Genomic DNA, 21,903 nt, shown 5'->3' on the forward strand with positions numbered 1-21,903 from the left:
CCAAAATTAAACCTAGAAATTGGGTCGATAGACACAAACTGTTGGTACGAAAAAAATGAAATTTCCAATATTTGGGAAAGGTAGTTAGAAAATTTCCCTATGCTACATAGTCCTGGAAAAGACATAACAGTGGATTAACAGCTAGTTGTATTTAGAGGGTACTGTCCCTTTAAACAATTAGGCGAGGCAATGAACCAATAAACTTACCAATTTTTTACAGTTGGATGGATCTTAATGAAACTTTTAGCATTCGATTCGTAAGAGCATTAGGAGATTTTATGAACAAAATTGGTGATATCGAAATGAAAATAGCAATACTGAACAAGAAAAATGCATTTTCCAAAGTGCATTTCAAAGTGATGAAAAATAAAAAATTTGTAATTCGGAAATAATTGACTGTCTTTCCTTTTAACTTAAACCCAATCTGTCCCAACACTTTCCAGATACTTGTTCTGGAAATTCAAATATATTTCTTTGTTTTAATTACTGTAACACTGAATCTAGAAAAACATGTTCTTTTTATGTTTTCATCTTCTTATTTTGCACAAAAAAAACAATTCGTTTTGCGTACCTACATTTGTACGCAACAGTCGTACATTAATGGCATTGGCTGTAGTTCAGATTTACTCATATCCTAATGTTTTCTTAAAATTTTTGATTTTTTTTATCTATAATAACCAAATAAATTTAAGTGCTTCTTAATAAAATAAATAGATTTGTATAAACACAATATATTAAATAAAGTAGACTTATTGTTCCAGAAATGAACATATTGTTTTAAAATATAAAATAAAAATGTAATTCTTTAGACTTTTCTTAGTGTAGAATAACTAGAACAGTCACTTCATCAAGTTTGTTCGCGACACCCGACTGACTGGCGTCTGACCCTCTTAAATATTTTTCACACCTAAATAAAATAGGAGTAATCTTCACGTTCACGCAAGAAGTAGTGATTTATCAGTTCAAGTTCACACATCGCCATCGAGACATCGAGTATTTAAAAACTCTCAATTCACGTATTAAATATTTCTCTCCGCCGAAATCGGGCATTTTCTCATACCGGTGTTTTCTTTTACGTGTTATAAAGAAAGAATTTTTGATATTGTACAGTAAGCTACGGCCGTGTTGGGCCTCTCTACTCTTAAAAGATTTAATTATAAATCGATAAACTCAAAAGTGCTTTTATTTCTCTGGAGCTATAGTTGCTCATATTAAGAATCCTTATCCTTCAACGGTCACTGAAGAACCAAACCTACGGAGATACATCCATTCACAAGTCCTTTGAAGTAAGGCTTGGAATCCAAAGATTTCCAACTGTCTTCTGTAGGTAGCCAGTTACAAGAATCGCTCACTTATTTTTTATTGTAAATAGCGTTTCATTTAATATTTACCCAAACGTTACATGTGCATTGTACTTAAATGCGAACGCGAGAGCAGACTTAACTGATAAACAATAAAAACTACTAGAAAACTTTTTACAAATAAGAGGAGAATATATTGATAATTTATGTGTTACTACAACTATTAATTTAAATAAAAATGTATATCCAAATAAGGAAATGATCCCTTGTTCTTGACCTCTTAAACTGGTTCGGTTAAACATAATCCTACTTTCTTAGATAAATAAATTTAAATAGAACAAGACAATAAAAAATTCAACAAAAAGTTTTTCAACTTATCATTAGTGGAATAAGCCATGATCCATAAGGATTTTATTTATTAAAGCTTTTTTGACCTTTATGAAAACCAACAAACTTTCTTTTGGATAGAAAATCCCTACAAAATAAAAATAAGTTATAAATGGTAATTGCAATTTAATGAATATTAGGTAATGAAGCAAAGTTTTCCTATTCTGATCGGATTATTCCTCTAAATAAGGGTCATTAGGCCCATTAGGGTCATGGAGATCAAAGTTTTTATACACTATATAAGAATACTTATACTTTATTAACAGTATAACTCAAGAACCATGCTGGAAGTATATTTAAGTTTTACGGGATATTCTCTGTCTCGTCTATTATGCGAAAATTTAATATTTTTAAACATTTTTTTAATGCTAAAAGTACCTACTTAAGGGCAAAATATATGTTCCATTTTGGTCTATTTAAGGAATATAGATTAAGCCTTATTTACTGTTTTGTTCTGTCTTGTTGTACACATATTCCAACAATCGTTCCTTGAATGATGTAGTAGGCTATATACGAGGTTTGTTCAAAAAATACCCGGAATTTTCGTTTCTTGAAAAAAGGACTTATTCATTCGTTTACATTAATGTTGCCTCTTCAAAGTAATCCCCATCGGATGTTATGCACTTGTGCCCACGCTTCTGCCAATCCTTGAAATAATTCTTAAACTCGATCTTTGGGATAGCCTTTAGTTCTATCAGCGATGCACTCTTAATTTAAGCTATGCTTGTGAAACGACGGACCTTTAAAGTTTACTTTATTTTTGGAAATAGAAAAAAGCCACACGGAGCCATGTCTGGCGAATATTGAGGATGATGCGATCATTACAGTATTGATTTTGATCTACGAGTTGTTTTTCCACAAATCCGGTCTTTTTTTTCGGATTGCTTCACGCAAACGGCGTTGAATGTGTAGGTAGTACTATTTATTGACCGTTTGATCTCGTGGCAAAAATTCATGATGCACTTTGCCATTCAAATCTAAGAACACAGTAAGCATAATGTGCTAGGGTTTTACACCCTAAGTATTAAAATGCACAATAGTCTTAAAATATAATATTTAATATAATAACTCGTATCTAAGACAACGATAAATGTTTAATATTCGTTAAACTTATGTGAAGTTAAACTGGCATGTCGTTTACCTTCGTAAGATATATAAATAGAGTACATATGTAGAAGGATGGTCATTGTAGAAATATACATATTAGAATATTGTCGCCCAACGTTAGTGTAGGCCGTGGACCTGTGTTTATAAAAATTGAATCGATATTAGTCGTGAAATGTAAACAGCGTAATAGTAACAAAATGGAGTTTCTAGTTAATTGAAATATATTTTGTTATGAGTTTAATTGACTAAGTACTGAAAAGGTACCTCAACCTACCACCAAACCTATTTAATACCACAATAACCTTCACTTTGGACCGCACTTGTCGAGCCATTTTTGGTCTTGGCAAACCAGAATGCCTCCACTGGGATAATTGAACCTTAGTTTCGACGTCATATCTATAAAACCATGTTTCGTCACCTGTTATAACCTTTTTGAGTAAATCGGGGTTGTGGTTTACGGCATTTAGTGACTCCTGAGCAAGTTCCTTTCTCCGCTGTTTTTGTTCAAAATTTAACAATTTTGGAACACATTTTGCTGACACACGTTTTTGACCAAAACGTTTAAAAAAATGTCATGGCATGATCCAATTGATATGCCAACTTCATCAGCGACTTCTCTGATTGTTATTCGGCGGTCGTTCATAACAATTTCTGTCACACTTTTTACGTTTTCATCGATTCTTGATGTGCTGTGGCGCCCAAGACGTTCATCATCTTCAACGTCTTCGGCCATTTTGAAAACGTTTATACCACTCGTAAACACTTTATCTTTTCGTAGCATGTTTACCATAGGCCTTTGTTAACACTTCACACACTCTGTTACACTTTATTTCATTTTTTACGCAAATTTTAATACAAATTCTTTTATTTTATCCATTATTTATTTCTATCTCATTTTTTTTATCTATTTCATTTATTTCTTTTATCCATTTTGTTAAATAAATGAAAATCGCCGAGCTCATAAAAACCGTCGAACCTTAGAGGCTGCCACAGAAAAGGTAAACAATGAATATGGTTGCAAATTTTTTATACTTTAGGAGATTTTATACCAACATAATAAAAAAATTTTGACGATCGAACTCTCCAAACCCACGAAATTTAAAAATTTACCACTAGTAAAAACTTGCTAGTAAAAATTCTGCTTGATCGTATTCACGAGGTAGGAGAGGAACTGGGCATTAAAATAAACTCAAACAAAATTAAATTTTTAGTGTTTAGTCTTTACCCACATCCCGATGCAAAGCTTCAATTAAAACGGAGTCCAAGTTAAGAAAGTTTACAAAATGAAATATTTGGGAACTGTGATAACAGACCAACTAGATCCAGACATAGAAATAAAACGTAGAATAGCAATGACTAAAACTACTTTTATGAATATGAAGTCATTTCTTTGCAATAATCCTCTCAGTTTAGAACTAAGACAAAGAATGGTTAAGTGCTATGTTTGGTGCGTACTTTTGTATGGTGCAGAAATGGGGACGCTAAAAGTATCGATCATGAACAAAATTCAAGCATTGAAAATGTGGGTTCATAGACGAATGCTGAAGATACCTTGGACAGCAAGAAAAACTAATGAAGATGTACTAAGGAGGATCAACATAGATAAAGAACTGCTTAAACATCGAAAAATGTCTTATCTATAATAAGAAAAGTTACTACTATAACTGGCGAAAAAGTTGAATGGCTTAAAATTCAACAGATAAGGTATCTTAAAAACGAACCAATAAAAATTTATGTAAAATATACAGCACAGAACATTGGTTTGTTTCATGAGGTTGATTTAAGCAAGAAAACCAAAGGCCGCCCATCATCATCTACAAAAGACAAGAAAAAGTTTACTTTACTTTACTTTACTAAAGGATTTAATGGACTTACCTAAGTTTATTCTTATCTCTGTTTATTTTAATCTTTGTTTTGGACAATTTACTTGTTTTAGTTTTCTTTATGGCAATTGTATCTAAACATAACTTAACATACAAGTTTCTCTAGGAATATATTTTTTTGTAACGGCAAATGTGCCTATACTTTTTAAACACAGAATTAGAATAATAAAACTTAGGTGAGATTTTCCCTAAATGTTGTTTTAAGACATTAGCTTTTCCTTAAAAAAAAAATAAAGTGTTACATTTTTTTTATCATAAAAATTGTATTTTTTATTTAAAATTAACTTTGACATGATCTACCACAAAAACTCCACTTTGTGGCTTAGTCACCTTTGGCTCTGAGCCACTCAATTATTGTACGGTTTAGAATCTTGACAAAGGCAAGGAATACCTGCTGAAAAAGTGATTTTAATGGATTATAGCTTAGTTACAATTAGAAGATACAATGTAGGTGAAGAATCAAATGAAGGCATGCTAAAGCGCATGAGTATGTTACATTTAGAACCACTACAGTTAATACTGATATAAACGTATTGTATCTAGATAAGAAGAGTCCAAGCAGACTGACGTTTTTGAAACTACTTATCTCAGTTCAAATTTATTATACGTAAGTAAAAAAATGGAAGAAAATAGTCCATGATATGATTCATAACGTGCTACTGGCATTGGAAGCTGAATATCCTCATGATCAACTATGTTTGGGGTAACTGTGAAGCAAAACTAGGAAAATAAACATCTAGTATACTGCGAATAAGCATCTAATCAGCCTAAACAAATTTGGACGGTATGTAATCGATCATCATCATCTTTGGCTCGACAATCCTCTGTGGATCCTGGCCCGCTAGAAGATTCGTCGCCATTTTGTTTGATTTCTGGCGACGTGTTGCCATCTTCTGATTTTTAGTATCCCTAAGTTGGTCTCAATTCCATTTAACCACCTAATTCGCAATCAGCCCTTGTTTTTTTTTCTATAGGTGTTCCTGTCTTGAGCTTTTTAGCAATCGTATTTTCTGACATTCGTATTATGTGTTCAGCCCATCTAAGTCGTTGTGCCTGTTACGACTTTTAGTTCATTAAAGAGTTGGTATAATTCGAAATTATATTTGGTCGTTTATAGTTACAACATTTTGCGGAGTATTTAACGCTCGAATATTTCCAAAAGTCTTTCATCCTTCTGCGTTATAGTCCATGTTTCCGCTACATATGTGAGGACCGGCCTCAGCAGTGTTTTGTATATATTAATGTTAGTGGTATGTAAACGATATAAATATTACTTAATAACCTACGGGCATAAAAAGTGGAGAATACAACAATGATAACAACAACAATGATAACACAAAAATATAAGGAATAGAGCCCAAAATTTATTAAAAAGGATACTAAAGGAAATCCCGATAAAAGAATATTTTGTTTGAAGTACTTATTAACAAATCACAAATATTTTTAACTAGATCGTGAAAAGGTTTATCGCAAATTTTCATGTGGAATAAAAGTACATGAAGAAAAGAAAAGCAAGAATATTTTTTGTAAGATTAACTCTTTAAATTTCGTATTCAAAAAGTTAGTTTTTTAAGAAAATATACCGGTCATGACAACTGCCGAAAGAAAAAAACTCATAATTATGTAGAAGAAATTAGTTATGATAATTATTGTCAGGTTAGAGCACTCAAAGAAACGGATTCTTACCTATGCGCAAACAATGCATATTATATTATTTAAATAAATTTATTTCCTTGTTGTTTTCTAACAACATTTTTTAACTAAGTATACCTACATATTTCTCCTGTTGAACACAAAACATCTAATCTATAATAATTGGTTGTTAAACTTTCTCAATTGAGCAAATCAAATACAACAATTTCAGTATACCAGAATCATATTCTGAAATAATAATTATTATCTATTATTTTGCCTTAAGGCATTATTGTCTTCACGACACAATACAAAAACAAACCACCATGACGGATGTCCTAGATTGTCACTGATTTTCAAAGCAGGTAGTGAAAGTGATTAAAGAACAGATTTACATGCACCTCTCATAATAAAACCAACAATGAATACTCACATTAGATATTTCCGTCTCTGTCAGATCTCACCCCTCGTACAACTGCGCTATGTGTGAGGAAACGGGCGCCATCCTCATTAAAAAGAGAAGCGAATAACAACAAAACCTCGGTGCATCGTCGTCAAGGCTACTGCGTTTCTATCAAAACTTGTTGGATGTATCGATTCAAAAACAGCGAAAACAACAGGTTTTTCGTGCAAATTATGATGTAAATGCATTCAACACGCACTTTGACACACTTGTATGTAGTTTAAACTCTCATATCGGTTACTTTTAAAATATTTGTAGAGAAACGCGATGTTTAACTTAACCGTAAAAGAATGGATGTGCTTGAATGTTGTCCGGTTAGGTACAGAGCAGCGACTCGGGGAGTGGGATCGCATTAACTCGTCATAGGAATTCGGTATGGGGGAAGGAACGAGAGTAAATTGGGCAAATTAAATATGAATGAAGAATACTTTTGATGAATGCGTTGATGATAGCGCTTTGTACTAGTTCTTAATGTTGAATAAATTATGAGCTTAATTTATACGACACAGATAGTGATGATGCGGAGGTATGTGATAATGTTTTAATGGTCGAATTCTTGTTCTTATACTTGATCAAATTTGAATTTGGTAATTGCAGTTAATAAATGAAGATGTTTGAAATTCTATATAAGTAATATGAAAACTGGGTTATTGTTTATTTATCGAAATTATTGCGATCAACTACGAATTTTACATGGAATTAAAATATTTCAAATAACATTCAAATATAGTTATTAAACGTTAATGTCGGGACTACTTATTCACTAATCTAGGTGTAGCTTCAAGGAAGTCCCACAATGGTCCTGGATATACTTGGAGAGATCATTCAGAAGTACTTAATATGTTGTAAGGTTTGCGATGGACTACTTTATAAATGTAAATGTGTAAAGGCTGTTTATCCATACGGGAGCACAATATTTCGCTACAGAATACACCAGAGCCTAGAGTCTAAAATCAAGTTGTTCCGTAGGTAGTTTTTGTAAGATTCAACCAGCGATTTTGTTTCTACCCGATAAAATTTTCTACAAAAATTTATAGGCACAGGTCAGTCAAGATATGAGTCTTAAGTACTCTGGTATTTTATTTGATTTGCCAGTTTTTAAAATGGCGATTATCTTTTTTCCCACAGGCAAAAGACCACTCGGCCGTCCCAGAATGCAATGGAGAGATAACATCCAAGCAGACCTCCGGAAAATGAACATACATTTGACCCTAGGTTGATGGAGGACCGAACAAATTGGAAAAAAGTTATACAATCAGCCAAGACCCACCCAGGATTGTAGCGCTACGTGATGATGATGATGATTATCTTTTTAAAGTTCTTTTGTAGATTATAACTATGGAGAATTTTTGAAATAATAAATAAAAAAATGTTATATACTCCATTTTTAAACAAGACTTTTCAAAATCTGCAAAAGACTTTTAATGTCTTGTGTTTCCCTTTTAAAAAAAATTTTTGTTTATTTTTAATATTATGTTCTTTATGGAATGTGACGCAAGATAAGTTCACTAATCTGTCAGCTATCTGATCAAAAATATCTGAATTTCGTTGTTTATTTGTACCCTCCATTTCCAAGTTCCATCAATCTCCTGGCACAGATATAATAATTGGTATTTCGAAGCTCACATTCGGAAAAATAGGTCGATGTTGTAAGTGAGGAAACTTAATATACAGTTTTCTTGAATACGGAAGTGGTTGATCCCTAATATATTATCTGACAAACCATAAATCGGGATTTAAATATCTTCTTCGGGCAGCTGATCTAAAGATGCCTTTTTTACGTTACAGATACGTTTACATTAAAGAGTAGCTGGATATTGTTGATTTGTGCTATGTAGTGCATTGGTTCTGTTGTTATCAGCAGCGTAATTCCAAGCTTCATGGTGGGTGTTAAAAACTTTTACATAAACAGAAGGATGGCTAGGTATTGGGATTACAAGATCAGACCATGATTCACCAGAGGTTTATAGCTATAAATTGTTAGATTCTTTACTTTAATTGTGACCATATGAGTACTATAGAGTATATCCGTTAATACTTTTTTTTTCTCTGTGGGTGGAAATTTCTAAAAACCTTACCTGGTTAACCCACCCCTAGGGATGGCTGGCGTGTGTTGGATTCAGAGCAAAGGAGCCTCCACCCTCTCCTACTTTTGCGTATAAGTTATCCTGTCGCACGTACCGTACTCCGAAAGTGGGATGGCTGATTTAAGGCTGACGACACTTTCGGAGCACTCCCTTCTCTTATCTATATCTTATCTCTGTCGTTGATCCGGCTAGTGTTTCTCTTCTTCTTCATTCTTTTTAATGACTGTTATTATGTAATTATGTATGGTATTCGATCCCTCCTTACTTTCCGTCATCTCCACAAATATCTATCCTACAGTAACAGGGTTCATACATATTTCTCCATACATTCTGTTTCTCTCTACTGTCTATCTTTGACACTCCAGCATTGTATGAGTAACAGTGTTAGAGTACTCACAGTTTAGGCATTTATCTGTATCTGTCTTTCTGAATCTATGAAGATATGTCCTAAAACACCCACCTCCTGTGAGCACTTACGTCAGGAAGTTATCCAGTCATCTGTGATCACAGCCCTCCCAGTCCCTTAGACTCGGGATCAGCATCTTGGTCCACTGAGCAATATCTTCCGTATTGTTCCATTCTTCTTGCCATCTTTCTATTGATCTTTCTCTTTCTTCTTTTTTTTTTCTGGCTGCTGTCAAATAATTTCTTCTCTCATAGAGATGTCTCCTTTCTACTGCTTACACATACAGAGGAACACAACCTGTGATAGTCCACAATGCCGCCGCAGATACAGTCCTGTAGGCGCGTTCTACTCGTATCAGACTTGTTCTGTCTACTTGATCATGAGCCCTTTGCAGATCGGTATCTCTATCGCCTCACTCTAGACTGGTGCCGCGTTGATATATCGGTTGATACTAACTGACATAATTCAATCTTACTTCTTACAATCTTACAATCTAACACACGTAGTATTGGAATGCAGGTAGTAATAAGTGGCTCTTTCAAAGTATAACTAGATATTTTTTCTCTTTTCAGGAGTTATTCCAAGATCGCGTATGGTTAATATGTATCTAACATAAAAATGATTATGTGTAAATATCAAGCAATCACATGAATGAACTAAAGAAAGAATATATGTACTAGAACACTATGATTACTTTTCTTGTTGAGGATGAAAAAATTAATCCAATTTACATAAATTACCGCAAGTATTGTTCGATCTGGAATTCCCAATCGTTTTAGTAAACATATTGTCATAATATTGACTATAATTTTTCTATTAGATGAGCTTGTGTAGAATAATGGCGCGAAGCTAGATCGGGCATAAATATTAGTTGCTTATCGTTTTTATGACGGATATTAATAAAGTTAAGTATATTCTGACAATATATTTGTGTAAAATTGACAGTCTTCTTTGATTTCAGAATGTGTAGGTGTAAAATATAAAATAAAATACCCATTACAATAACACGGTTTCTAAAAAAATGTCTTCGTCTTCTAAGGAGACTTCAATATTTTTCGGTATTTTATATCATGTACAAACACAATTTTCTCATTAGTCTTGTATAACACTCAGGTGATGACCCATCTTTCGAGTAGGAACAAAAATTTTGTCATAAGCAGATTATATTAGTTTATTACTCCTGTACCCGAACGAAGAACAAACGATCAAACATATTACAGAAATAGTGCAAAATGTAAAGGATAAACACTTAAAGACAGATAAATTAATAACGAAAAAATCATGGATGATAGATGAGATCCTGAAAATAATGGACGAGAGAAAAGAAGCCAAAAATGACCCAGACAAATATAAAATCATAAATATATTAATAAGAACGAAAATCAGAGAAGCGAAAGAAAAAGAAGCAAGGGACAGATGCGAAGAAATTGAGACTTTGCAGTCAAAGTACTCTGAAAGCATATTTATCGAAGCTTTGCATTAAACTGAAAAAAGGATTCTACTAAATGGTTACCGGTTAAACAACATCAGATATGCAGATGACACCATCGTATTTGCGGACAACTTAGAAGACCTACAAGTTTCTTATGAACAAAATCATGTATTACAGTCAACAATATGGACTCAATATAAACGGTAAAAAGACAGAGCTTATGATAATAAGCAAGAAAAGGATAACAGAAGGTCAACACTACTTCAAGAAATCCCCTGTAGAAAGAATAACGCGCTACAACTACCTCGGCACCATAATAAATAAAGAATGGACTAACAACCAGGAGATTAAAGCACGCGTCGGAAAAGCTAGATCCACCTTCAATCGGATGGGAGACTTCTTCAAGAGTTATATCCTCTCCCTTGATACAAACGTAAGAATGCTGCGATGCTACGTCTTCTCTGTTTTTTTTTAAGGTCTTGAATCGTGGACCTTGAACGAAGATATCTGCAGAAAACTGGAACCATTTGAGATGTGGCTATATCGGAGAATACTTAAGATCCCTTGGACTGACCGAGTCACAAATGAAGAGGTCCTCAGGAGAATGAATAATAACCGAGAGGTACTGACCACGATCAAATCTCGAAAGTTACAATTTTTCGGACATATTATGCGAAATGAATCCAGATATGCTCTCCTTTAAGTCATCCTGCAAAAAAAGATATTTGGAAAACGAGGTCCAGGAAGAAGAAGAACATCTTGGTTAAAGAACCTCAGAATCTTATTCAATACAACATCTGTGCAGCTTTTTCAGTAACGGTTAAAGAATGGGTCCATTTTTTCAACACATTCCTGCTCCATTCATTATTGGAGGGGGACCTCAACGCTCAGAACATGACATAGGGTGCGAAACTTAAGATTAGAGTTTTATTAGAGCCGATAGAACAATGTAATCTATTAAACTAAAATGATAGTTTTTCAACTCTTGCACTAAGTTCTAGTCCATCAGCAATCGACATAACAATATGTACCCAGCACATTGTATCAAAATTAACTTTGATCTGTTATTCAAGATCCACATGGTTCTGATCGTATACCCTTGACCATCGCCTTGGAAGATTCCAAACGAGCAATACAACGTGATGATAATCAGGTACATAAAAGATGGAATATATATATATATATATATATATATATATATATATATATATATATATATATATATATATATATATATATAAGGTAAATTGGAATTTTGCATTCATCCAACTTCTTTTCAGAAAACTACCTCAAACTTATAAGGAATTAGTTAACGAAATAAACCGATGCGCAACCATTGCTATATCTAACAATAAAAAATATTTTACAGGCAAGATTTCAAAACCATGATGGGATAATAACTGCGAATTAGCTGCAAATAACCACAAAACAGCATATATATGTTATAAAACCAATCCCAATTTTCATAATCTAATTGAATACAAAAAATTTATTGCCTTTTTAATGGAAACATTTTAAAATAAGAAAAAACCAAGTTGGATAACTACTGCAAAACCTTAATTACCACAGTCCATCAGCGACGTCTGGAGGAAAGTAGATCGCTACAAAAACCGAAAGCTGTCAAATAAACTTATAAACTGATAAACTCTGAAGCTTCGTGAATAGAAGATTTTCACTTTAACATTTCACCTCCTTCGGTTCTAGGTCAAATAAATGAAGCTTTAGTCATCGTATCTAGAGAATACTTCAACCTAGAAAAAACATTTGAATTGTGAGTATTAAATCACGGATTTAAACAAAATAATAGTTCATCTCTAGGGATTATCAGACTCTACGCTATATTTTCTGCCTACAGAATACAAATTATTATTATTACAAATTTTATGGTAACAGTCTATGGCAAAACGAGAATTTAATTGAAAAAAAATTGAAGGACTGTCTATAAAAAAGCCAGGAAAGCCAGATAATAACGTTGAGTCTTACAGACCTATATTTTTAAGTTTTTGTATACTAAAAACTAATGAGAGTGACTCATGAGACTTATTAGTCTCATAAGTCACTCTCTCAAGCTCCTTCTTAGGATAATTCTTGATAAAATCAAGCAGAAATGTGAAGACACAATGGGAAATAAACAATTCGGTTTCAGAGAAGGATTGGGAACAAGCTTTGTTCTCAATCCTATCACTACCTACACGACCTACCAATCCTACACGACCATGGGAAGTACAGAAACCAATTTACGTCTGTTTTATAGATTTTGAGAAGGCGTTTGATAGGGTTTAACATGGTAGACTGTTCGAATATCTAGAAATGATTTGAATAGATGATAAAGATCTGAGACTTTTTCACCATCTATATTGGAATCAAAAAGCTTCTATTCTGGTAGACGGCAAAGAAACAGACAAAAATTTTATTCAAATAGGTGTTAGACAGGGTTGTGTGTTGTCCCCAACTTTGTTTAACGTTTACTCAGAAATAATTTTTAACGAAGCCTCGGAAGGGCAATGTGGAGTTCGAATCGGGGGAGAAACTATTAACAACATCAGATATGCAGATGACACCGCGATCATGGCTGAAAGTATCGAAGATCTTCAATTCCTTATAGATCGAGTCACTAGAGAATGCTCTAATAACGGACTAAGCATAAATACAACAAAGACAAAGTTACTTGTGGTTAATAAACAAGACCTCGGCGCTATACAACGAATTATCAATAATGAACCGATAACAAAAGTTAACCATTTTAAATACCTAGGATGTTGGATAAACGAGACACTAAATCCGTATGAAAAAATTATAACTCGTATAGAAATTGCAAGAGGAGCATTTATGAAACTTAGATCTATTCTGAGCAATTCTTAGCTGAACTTACAGCTGAGAATTAAGTTCTTAAAATGTTATGTGTATCCTTATTACTGTATGGATGTGAAACCTGGATTATGAAGGTTAACATGATGAACAAATTAGAAGCCTTCGAGATGTGGTTATATCGTAGAATGCTCAGAATATCATGGGTTCAAAAAATTTCAAACAGAGAAGTCTTTTGAACAGAGTAGGTTAAGGTGAAGGCGACTTAATAAAGATGATAAAAATGAGAAAACTCGAATATCTGGGGCATATAATAAGAGGAAGCAGATACAGGATAATGCAGTTGATACTCAACAGAAAGATCGACGGAAAAAGAGGAATTGGTAGGAAGAATTACTTATGGCTCCGAAACCTTCGTCAATGGACTGGCTTATCAGCAGATGAATTATATGCCGCGCAAGATCGAGAACGATATCGGCAAATCGTCATGGAAGCTAACCACGCCTAAAACTTGGGCACGGTACTCAAAGAAGAAGATACTAAAAACGCTAGAGAGATTAACCAAAAATCAGCTTCAATACTGGCTTGAGTCCGAAGATATTCTCCCCAAATCTCAATATGGCTTCCGGAAATTCAGGTCTACAAAACATGCTCTTACTTCACTAGTTTTCTCTGTACAGGTCAATTTCACAAATCAAGCGTTAACAGCTGCAGTATTTATAGATATAATCTCTCTAAAAACCTTCTTTTAGATCGTTTGTTTATATAGTAGAAACCCTCAATTCAGAAGAGTGATATCATAGTTTAAACGCGGAATATCCTCAAATTTAAATGTACACAGCGGCCCTCGAAAACTGCCTGTTTTCTCGATTGCAATTTGCGTTTCCTCATAAGAAATTACAGAATATATAAAGTAGTATATTTATTTGTGCTTCTCTATAGTAGACTTGACCAGAAGTTGTTGTACAGTTTAGCCAAATCTTGTTCACAAGTAGTAATTATGGTCATACAAAACCTGTATTCTTCCACGCAGCGATTATTACCGTCATAAAAATACCAAAAAACATGATTTTTTCAATAGTAAAAATTAAGCACAAAATTGTAATAAAATAAATTTCATTTATATGTTCCGTTTCGTTACGTATTTAAATTTATAAAATAAAAATCGATGTTTTAAAACATTATTTTTCAATCGTTTGGCAATGTTGGAATTAGCGAGGGAACTCGGTTTTACAATTCGGATCCAGACATGCAGTAAAACTAGTTTTTATTATTTTTTGCCCAAGAAATGAACGAAGAAAACATTGGTGTTTCTATGGGTAAATAGTGCATGTGTTTTTGTGAGTATATTTTATGTGATAAGTTTGTAAACTTATTGTTGTCAATACTGTTTTATCAATACTGTATTGTAGTATTGATAAAACGTGTTATAGATAATAAGAGTGTTATAGTTTGTCGTTTTATAGTAAATATTTAGTTATATTCTTTGAAATTATTGTATATATCCAGATTATTGAAATACAATGGACGAAAAACCGAGTTGTTCCAAGAGAAGACAGCAAAATTTTGATGTGGATTCCAAGAATGAAAAGCCGCAAAAGAGACGGAAAATGTTAACGTCCGAAGAGAAGGTAATGATACGAAACGTTTATGAAGGAATTGTCGGCAGAAAAATGGCATTAAACGTTAGCCAAGCGGTCGACATTTGTAGCAGTTTAACAAAAATATCCGTTAGCTGTATTTATCGTGTACTTAAAAATACATCGGAAAATAAAAAGCAAGAAAAAGGTAAAACTAGAGGTAGGAAAAGCATTGTTTTCGATGACGAGACAAGGAATATTATACGTCGAAAAATTCATTCATTTTATTTTCGGAGTGAAATTCCAACACTGAAAAAAATTTCTCAAGAGCTCGAAAATGATGACTCTTTACCCAAGATATCTCGTAGGGTCTTAATCAGGACCATGCACGAAATGAACTTTCGATACGTAAAACGCAACAGAAAAAGTATGCTATTAAAAAAAAATGAAATTATTCTGTGGAGAAGAAAATATTTAGAAGAAATACGAAAAATGTAAAAGTGATACAGGGTTCCTTGATGATGGTTTGCTTCAATTTGAGTCGAAAAAAACAGGTGATTATCATGAAGAAATGACTTCTGAAGTATTTGAGCGCTGGTTTAAGAGAATCTTACCAAAATTGGAATCTGGGTCTGTGGTTGTTATGGACAATGCGCCATATCATAGCCGCAGACTAGAACAATTACCGACGACGGCATGGCGGAAAGGGAGAATTCAAGAATGGCTTACAGAAAAGGGGATTGCATACGAAGAATCAATGCTCAAAATTCAACTACTTGACATTGCACGGTTAAGGAAAATTGAATATCTTAAATATGCTGTAGATGAAACTGCAAAAGATTATGGTGTCAAAGTTCTGCGTCTACCACCTTATCATTGCGAACTTAATCCCATTGAACTTATCTGAGAGCAAGTGAAAGGAGAAGTAGCATGCAATAACAAAACGTTCAAATTAAACAAAATTAAGAAACTTTTGATTCAAGCAATCCTCCATGTAACTCCAGAGAAATGGGCTAAATGTATAGGCCACATAATTAAAGAAGAACATCGTATGTGGGAACTTGACACTCATATCAAAGTTTTACTAGAGCCAATTATAATTACACCAGGTGGTGAAGATAATGACAGCGATAGCAGCACTGCATCTTCAGGTTTAGACAGCGAATAATATTTTCTAATAGTTTAATAAGAACATCAGCATAAAAAAAACCAAAAACAAAAAAAAAACGAGAAGAACATAGTAAGTGTGTATAGTGTTTGTGTTTAAACACATCAAACATTATTTTTATTTTGTTTTTATAGAATTTTATTTTGTTTTATAGGATTTTATTTTGTTTTGTTTTACACTGTTTAAGTTTTTTGTTCATTTTATTTAATAAGACAATATGGCTCTTGGCTAAACGTCAAAAAGACGTTTTAGCGTAACTTCCGCGACAGCCGGTTGGTATCAGTAAACTTTCTGCAAAATTACTTCTTTTTTATAGCTTTTTGTTTGTGGCATTCTGTATTTTTAGGGGAATGTAGGGAATGAGCCACAAAATATTTATTCATATGTTTATTTATTGACGTTTCGATCTCTATATCCAGAGACCGTTTTCAATTATACAAATGATAGTACTATTTATTTTCTATGGCTTTTCGCTTGTCGTTCTGTATTTTTAGAAATAATGTTGGGAATAAGCCACAATATATTTATTCAAATGTTTAATTTACGGACGTTTCGATCTCTATAAAGAGACCGTTTTCAAACATACAAATGACAGATATATTTATTTTTCTATAGCTGCTTGTTTGTGGCATTCTGTATTTTTAGGGAGAAGGTTGGACATAAGCCACAATATATCTATTTACATGTTTAATACATTGACATTTCGATCTCTATTCCGTTTTTAAATATAGAAAAAAAAAAGAAAATAAACAATATAAGATTATAAAAATATATAATAATAAACAAATAAAAAAAATATTACTATCATTTATATCTTTGAAAGCGGTCTTTGGATATAGAGATCGAAACGTCAGTAAAAACTTGTAAATAAATATATTGTGGCCTATTTCGAACATTAATATTTGAAAAATAAAATATAATTAACGTTAAAATAAAAGTAAGTGTACGTCACTGGATTTCCAAACGGCTTTCCGCATTTCTGGGTCTTTAAACGATGACTTACTCTCTCAAATAGTGAAATTTTACTTTAGGTTTGTTTACTTATCAAAAAGGGAAACATTCGACGAATTAACGTTCGTCCGTTTTTTTCGTGTGAATAGAATTTCGAACTTCTTGGCATTCATCGATCTTTACACAGAAACTAATCACTGTTAATTGAGTATCAAATGTATTTTCGGTTGGTCAATATTATCACATATAAAAAAGCATAACTTCTGCCGACCGAACAGGCACACCTCACCTAGAGGTGTGGTATTGGTTATTCCATTTAATTAACAGAAGATTGAGTGAATAAAAAATTTACAATACCTAAAAGAACTGGTGGTGTCGATGAATATAAGGTGAGTTTAAAAATTTTTGCCAAAGTTTGTTTTCTTCATTGTTATTCATAGTTGTTGTTCATATTAATAATTTGATATAATAAATTTGAGCAGCGGTCACAAAGCTCATATGCCCTATAATCTACAATATTACGTAGTATATGAAAAAGCAAGAAAAATATAATAAACAATAAATATCTACTATTTTAATGATAAATAATCACACTTTCAATTTAAAGTTCGATTATTTTGACATTTTTATAATTTGTATTTTGAGAACTACATATTTCAGAAGAGAAATTTAAAACGAGGACTACTGTCCAGTATAAAGTTACTTTTCATCTTTCCGAAGTCATATTTTAATATGCGGAATGCAATAAAAAATTTCCCTAAGCTGGATGTAAGAGGTGGCATTCTGATTTTTGCCGAAAAAGTTGTGTGATAACTTCAGTAATGAGTAGGCTTTCCTATCAAATAGGTCGGAAATATTAATAAAAATATTAAAATATTTAAAACTTATTTAAAACATCGTTTTTTTTTCTAATTTCCTTCCTTATAACTTTAAAACGATCTATTTTTGTTTTAACTTTAAAATGTTTTAATTTATTACATTTGCTGCAAAATAGCAATAAATGCAAGAAGTAAAAACCAGCCTGTTCTTATTGAATGTTTTTCAACCACTTAGATTGCACTTAGAACCTTCTAAATTCGCCCAGCGAATCTTTATAAACTCTAAATTCACTATTTGGGAGAGTGATTCATCGTTTGAAGACGTAGAAGTGGGGAAAGACGTATGAAAATCCAGTGGCGTACACTCACTTTTATTTCAACATTAATTATATTATATTGTTTAAATATTATTGTTTAAAATAGGCCACAATATATTTATTTGCAGGCTTTTACTGAAGTTTCCATCTCTATATCCACAGACCGTTTTCAAAGATATAAATTATAGTTATATTTATTTTATTTGTTTATTATTATATATTTATATATTCTTATATTATTATTTTTTTTTTTCTTAACTTTAAAAACGGTCTCTGGAATAGAGATCGAAACATCAGTAAATTAAACCTATAAATAAATATTTTGTGGCTTATTCCATACAGTCTCCTAAAAATACAGAATACCACAAACAAAAAGCTATAAAAAACAAGTAATTTTGCAGAAAGCTTACTGATGCCACCCGGCTGTCGCGGAAGTTACGCTAAAACGTTTTTTGACGTGACCCGTCCTTAAAGAGTTACACAATGAAATGTTTTTAAAACAAATTTTAAGACAGTTTCCACACCACCCGAGAGGTATGTCTTGTGGCGCGTTACTTTTTTTTTTAAATGGGTGTTCGCCAAGAGCCATATTGTCCCTTTAAATAAAATAAACAAAACACTTAAACAGTATAAAAAAAAACAAAATAAAATCCTATAAAACCAAATAAAATTCTATAAAAACAAAATAGAAATAATTTTGGATGTAACAAAACATTGTACTATTCTATTTATACACAAACACTATACACACTTACTATGTTCTTCTCGTTTTTTTTTGTTTTTGGGTTTTTTATGCTGATGTTCCTACTAAACTATTAGAAAATATTATTCGCTGTCAAAATCTGAAGATGCAGTGCTGCTATCGCTGTCATTATCTTCACCTGGTGTAATTATAATTAGATCTAGTAAAACTTCGACATGACTGTCAAGTTCCCACATACGATATTCTTCTTTAATTATGTGGCCTATATATTTAGCCCATTTCTCTGGAGTTACATGGAGGATTGCTTGAGGCAAAAGTTCCTTAACTTCGTTTAATTTGAACATTGTGTTATTGCGTGCTACTTCTCCTTTCACTTTCGCTCAGATAAGCTCAATGGGATTAAGTTCGCAATGATAAGGTAATAGACGCAGAACTTTGACACCATAATCTTTTGCAGTTTCATCCACAACATATTTAAGATATTCAGTTTTCCTTAACCGTGCAATGTCAAGTAGTTGAATTTTGAGCATTGATTCTTCGTATGCAATCCCCTTTTCTGTAAGCCATTCTTGAATTCTCCCTTTCCGCCATGCCGTCGTCGGTAATTGTTCTAGCCTGCGGCTATGATATGGCGCGTTGTCCATAACAACCACGGACCTAGATTCCAATTTTGGTAAGATTCTCTTAAACCAGCGCTCAAATACTTCGGAAGTCATTTCTTCATCATAATCACCTGTATTTTTCGACTCAAATTGAAGCAAACCATCATCAAGGAACCCTGTATCACTTCCTATATGGGTGATGATTAAACACCGTCCCTTTCCTGATGGAGCTTTTAATCCTGTAGACAGCCTTCTATAAATGCTTCACGTTTACTTTGTATATTTAAATCTTGTCAAACTTTTCCAACTGTATGACCTTCGTTAATCCAGGTTTTATCCAAATAATATATTTTGCGTCCAGTGCTGCGAATTTTTCGTATTTCTTCTAAATATTTTCTTCTCCACAGAATAATTTAATTTTTTTCTAATAGCATACTTTTTCTGTTGCGTTTAACATATCGAAAGTTCATTTTGCGCATGGTCCTGATTAAGACCCTACGAGATATCTTGGGTAAAGAGTCATCGTTTTCGAGCTCTTGAGAAATTTTTTTCAGTGTTGGAATTTCACTCTGAAAATAAAATAAATGAATTTTTCGACGTATAATATTCCTTGTCTCGTCATTCAAAACAATGCTTTTCCTACCTCTAGTTTTACCTTTTTCTTGCTTTTTATTTTGCGATGTATTTTTAAGTACACGATAAATACAGCTAACGGATACTTTTGTTAAACTGCTACAAATGTCGACCGCTTGGCTAACGTTTAATGCCATTTTTCTGCCGACAATTCCTTCATAAACGTTTCGTATCATTGCCTTCTCTTTGGACATTAACATTTTCCGTCTCTTTTGCGGCTTTTCATTTTTGGAATCAACATCAGAATTTTGCTGTCTTCTCTTGGAACAACTCGGTTTTTCGTCCATTGTATTTCAATAATCTGTATATATACTATATATACAATAGTTTCAACAATTCTGTATAAGAATATAACTAAAAATTAACTATAAAACGACAAACTATAACACTCTTATTATAAGTAACACGTTTTATCAATACTACAATACAGTATTGATAAAACAGATTGACAACAATAAGTTTACAAACTTATCAGATAAAATATACTCACAAAAACACATGCACTACCCATAGAAACGCCAATGTATATGAACCATTTCTTCAGCGAAAAAATAATAAAAACTAGTTTTATGGCATGTCTGGGTCCGAATTGTAAAACGGAGTTTCCTCACTAATTCCAACATTGCCAAACGATTGAAAAATAATGTTTTAAAATATCGATTTTTATTTTATAAATTTAAATATGTAACGAAACGGAACATATAAATAAAATTTATTTCATTACAATTGTGTGCTTAATTTTTACCATTGAAAAAATCATGTTTTTTGGTATTTTTATGACGGTAATAATCACTGCCTGGAAGAATACAGGTTTTGTATGACCATAATTACTACTTGTGAACATGAATTGGCTACACTGTACGATAACTTCTGGTCAAGTCTACTATAAAGAAGCACAAATAAATATACTACTTTATATATTCTGTAATTTCTTATGAGGAAACGCAAATTGCAATCGAGAAAACAGGCAGTTTTCGAGGGCCGCTGTGTACATTTAAATTTGAGGATATTCGGCGTTTAAACTATGAAATCACTCTTCTGAATTGAGGATTTCTACTATAGTATAATACACCAGTCCACCAAATTTTATTTAAATTAGATTTAATAGATTTCCCATAATAATTTTATGCGAAATTTTACAAATCTTGGCAAGGTTCTGAAACTACTTTCTTGTGGCATTGTTAAGTTATGTTTTTTATGGGATTAAGCCACAATTGTTGGTTGTGATTGTGATGAAAATAATATTTTTAATTACCCAATATTTGTTTATAACCAGTTTTTTTTTGTACAAATTATTAAGAAATGTTTTTATTATTGTTTATGTATTTCAAAGTTGACATGTCTGACCTAGATCTTCTAGGCTAATAGCCCCGAGTCGCTAAAACACATTTTGTGGGTGGTGTTATTACCGCAGGAATTCAAATTCTAACTGCTTTTGAGTGTTTCATGTTATATGTTTGTATAAAAATTATGTATATTGTAGACGGCTACATTCTGCTGATGGGTTTGCTGCACATTTTTCTTTGTTGAGAAGGATGAGGGCTGCTTCTTTGGCTTTCCTCTTCTTCATGTCTGTTTCTTTTATGATTATTGATGCATCTTACCATTGTGGTATGTGCTTGTTG

The 21,903-nt window shown here is 32.7% G+C and overlaps 2 protein-coding genes across 2 annotated transcripts in view; one reads left to right on the forward strand and one right to left on the reverse strand.

The window, feature by feature from the left end:
• The window catches only part of LOC140443874 (tetraspanin-9-like), a 61,098-nt gene extending 53,989 nt beyond the window's left edge, over positions 1-7,109 (reverse strand). Inside the window, exon 1 of the mRNA XM_072535369.1 lies at positions 6,744-7,109. The gene's annotated coding sequence lies outside the window, so the exon portion shown is untranslated. The remainder of the gene's footprint in view (positions 1-6,743) is intronic.
• Positions 1-21,903, forward strand: part of LOC140444610 (opioid-binding protein/cell adhesion molecule-like) — a 729,647-nt gene that overhangs the window by 287,709 nt on the left and 420,035 nt on the right. The gene's annotated exons all lie outside the window — the stretch shown is intronic.

This window comes from Diabrotica undecimpunctata, chromosome 6, assembly GCF_040954645.1.
Source record: "Diabrotica undecimpunctata isolate CICGRU chromosome 6, icDiaUnde3, whole genome shotgun sequence".
Taxonomy (NCBI): domain Eukaryota; kingdom Metazoa; phylum Arthropoda; class Insecta; order Coleoptera; family Chrysomelidae; genus Diabrotica; species Diabrotica undecimpunctata.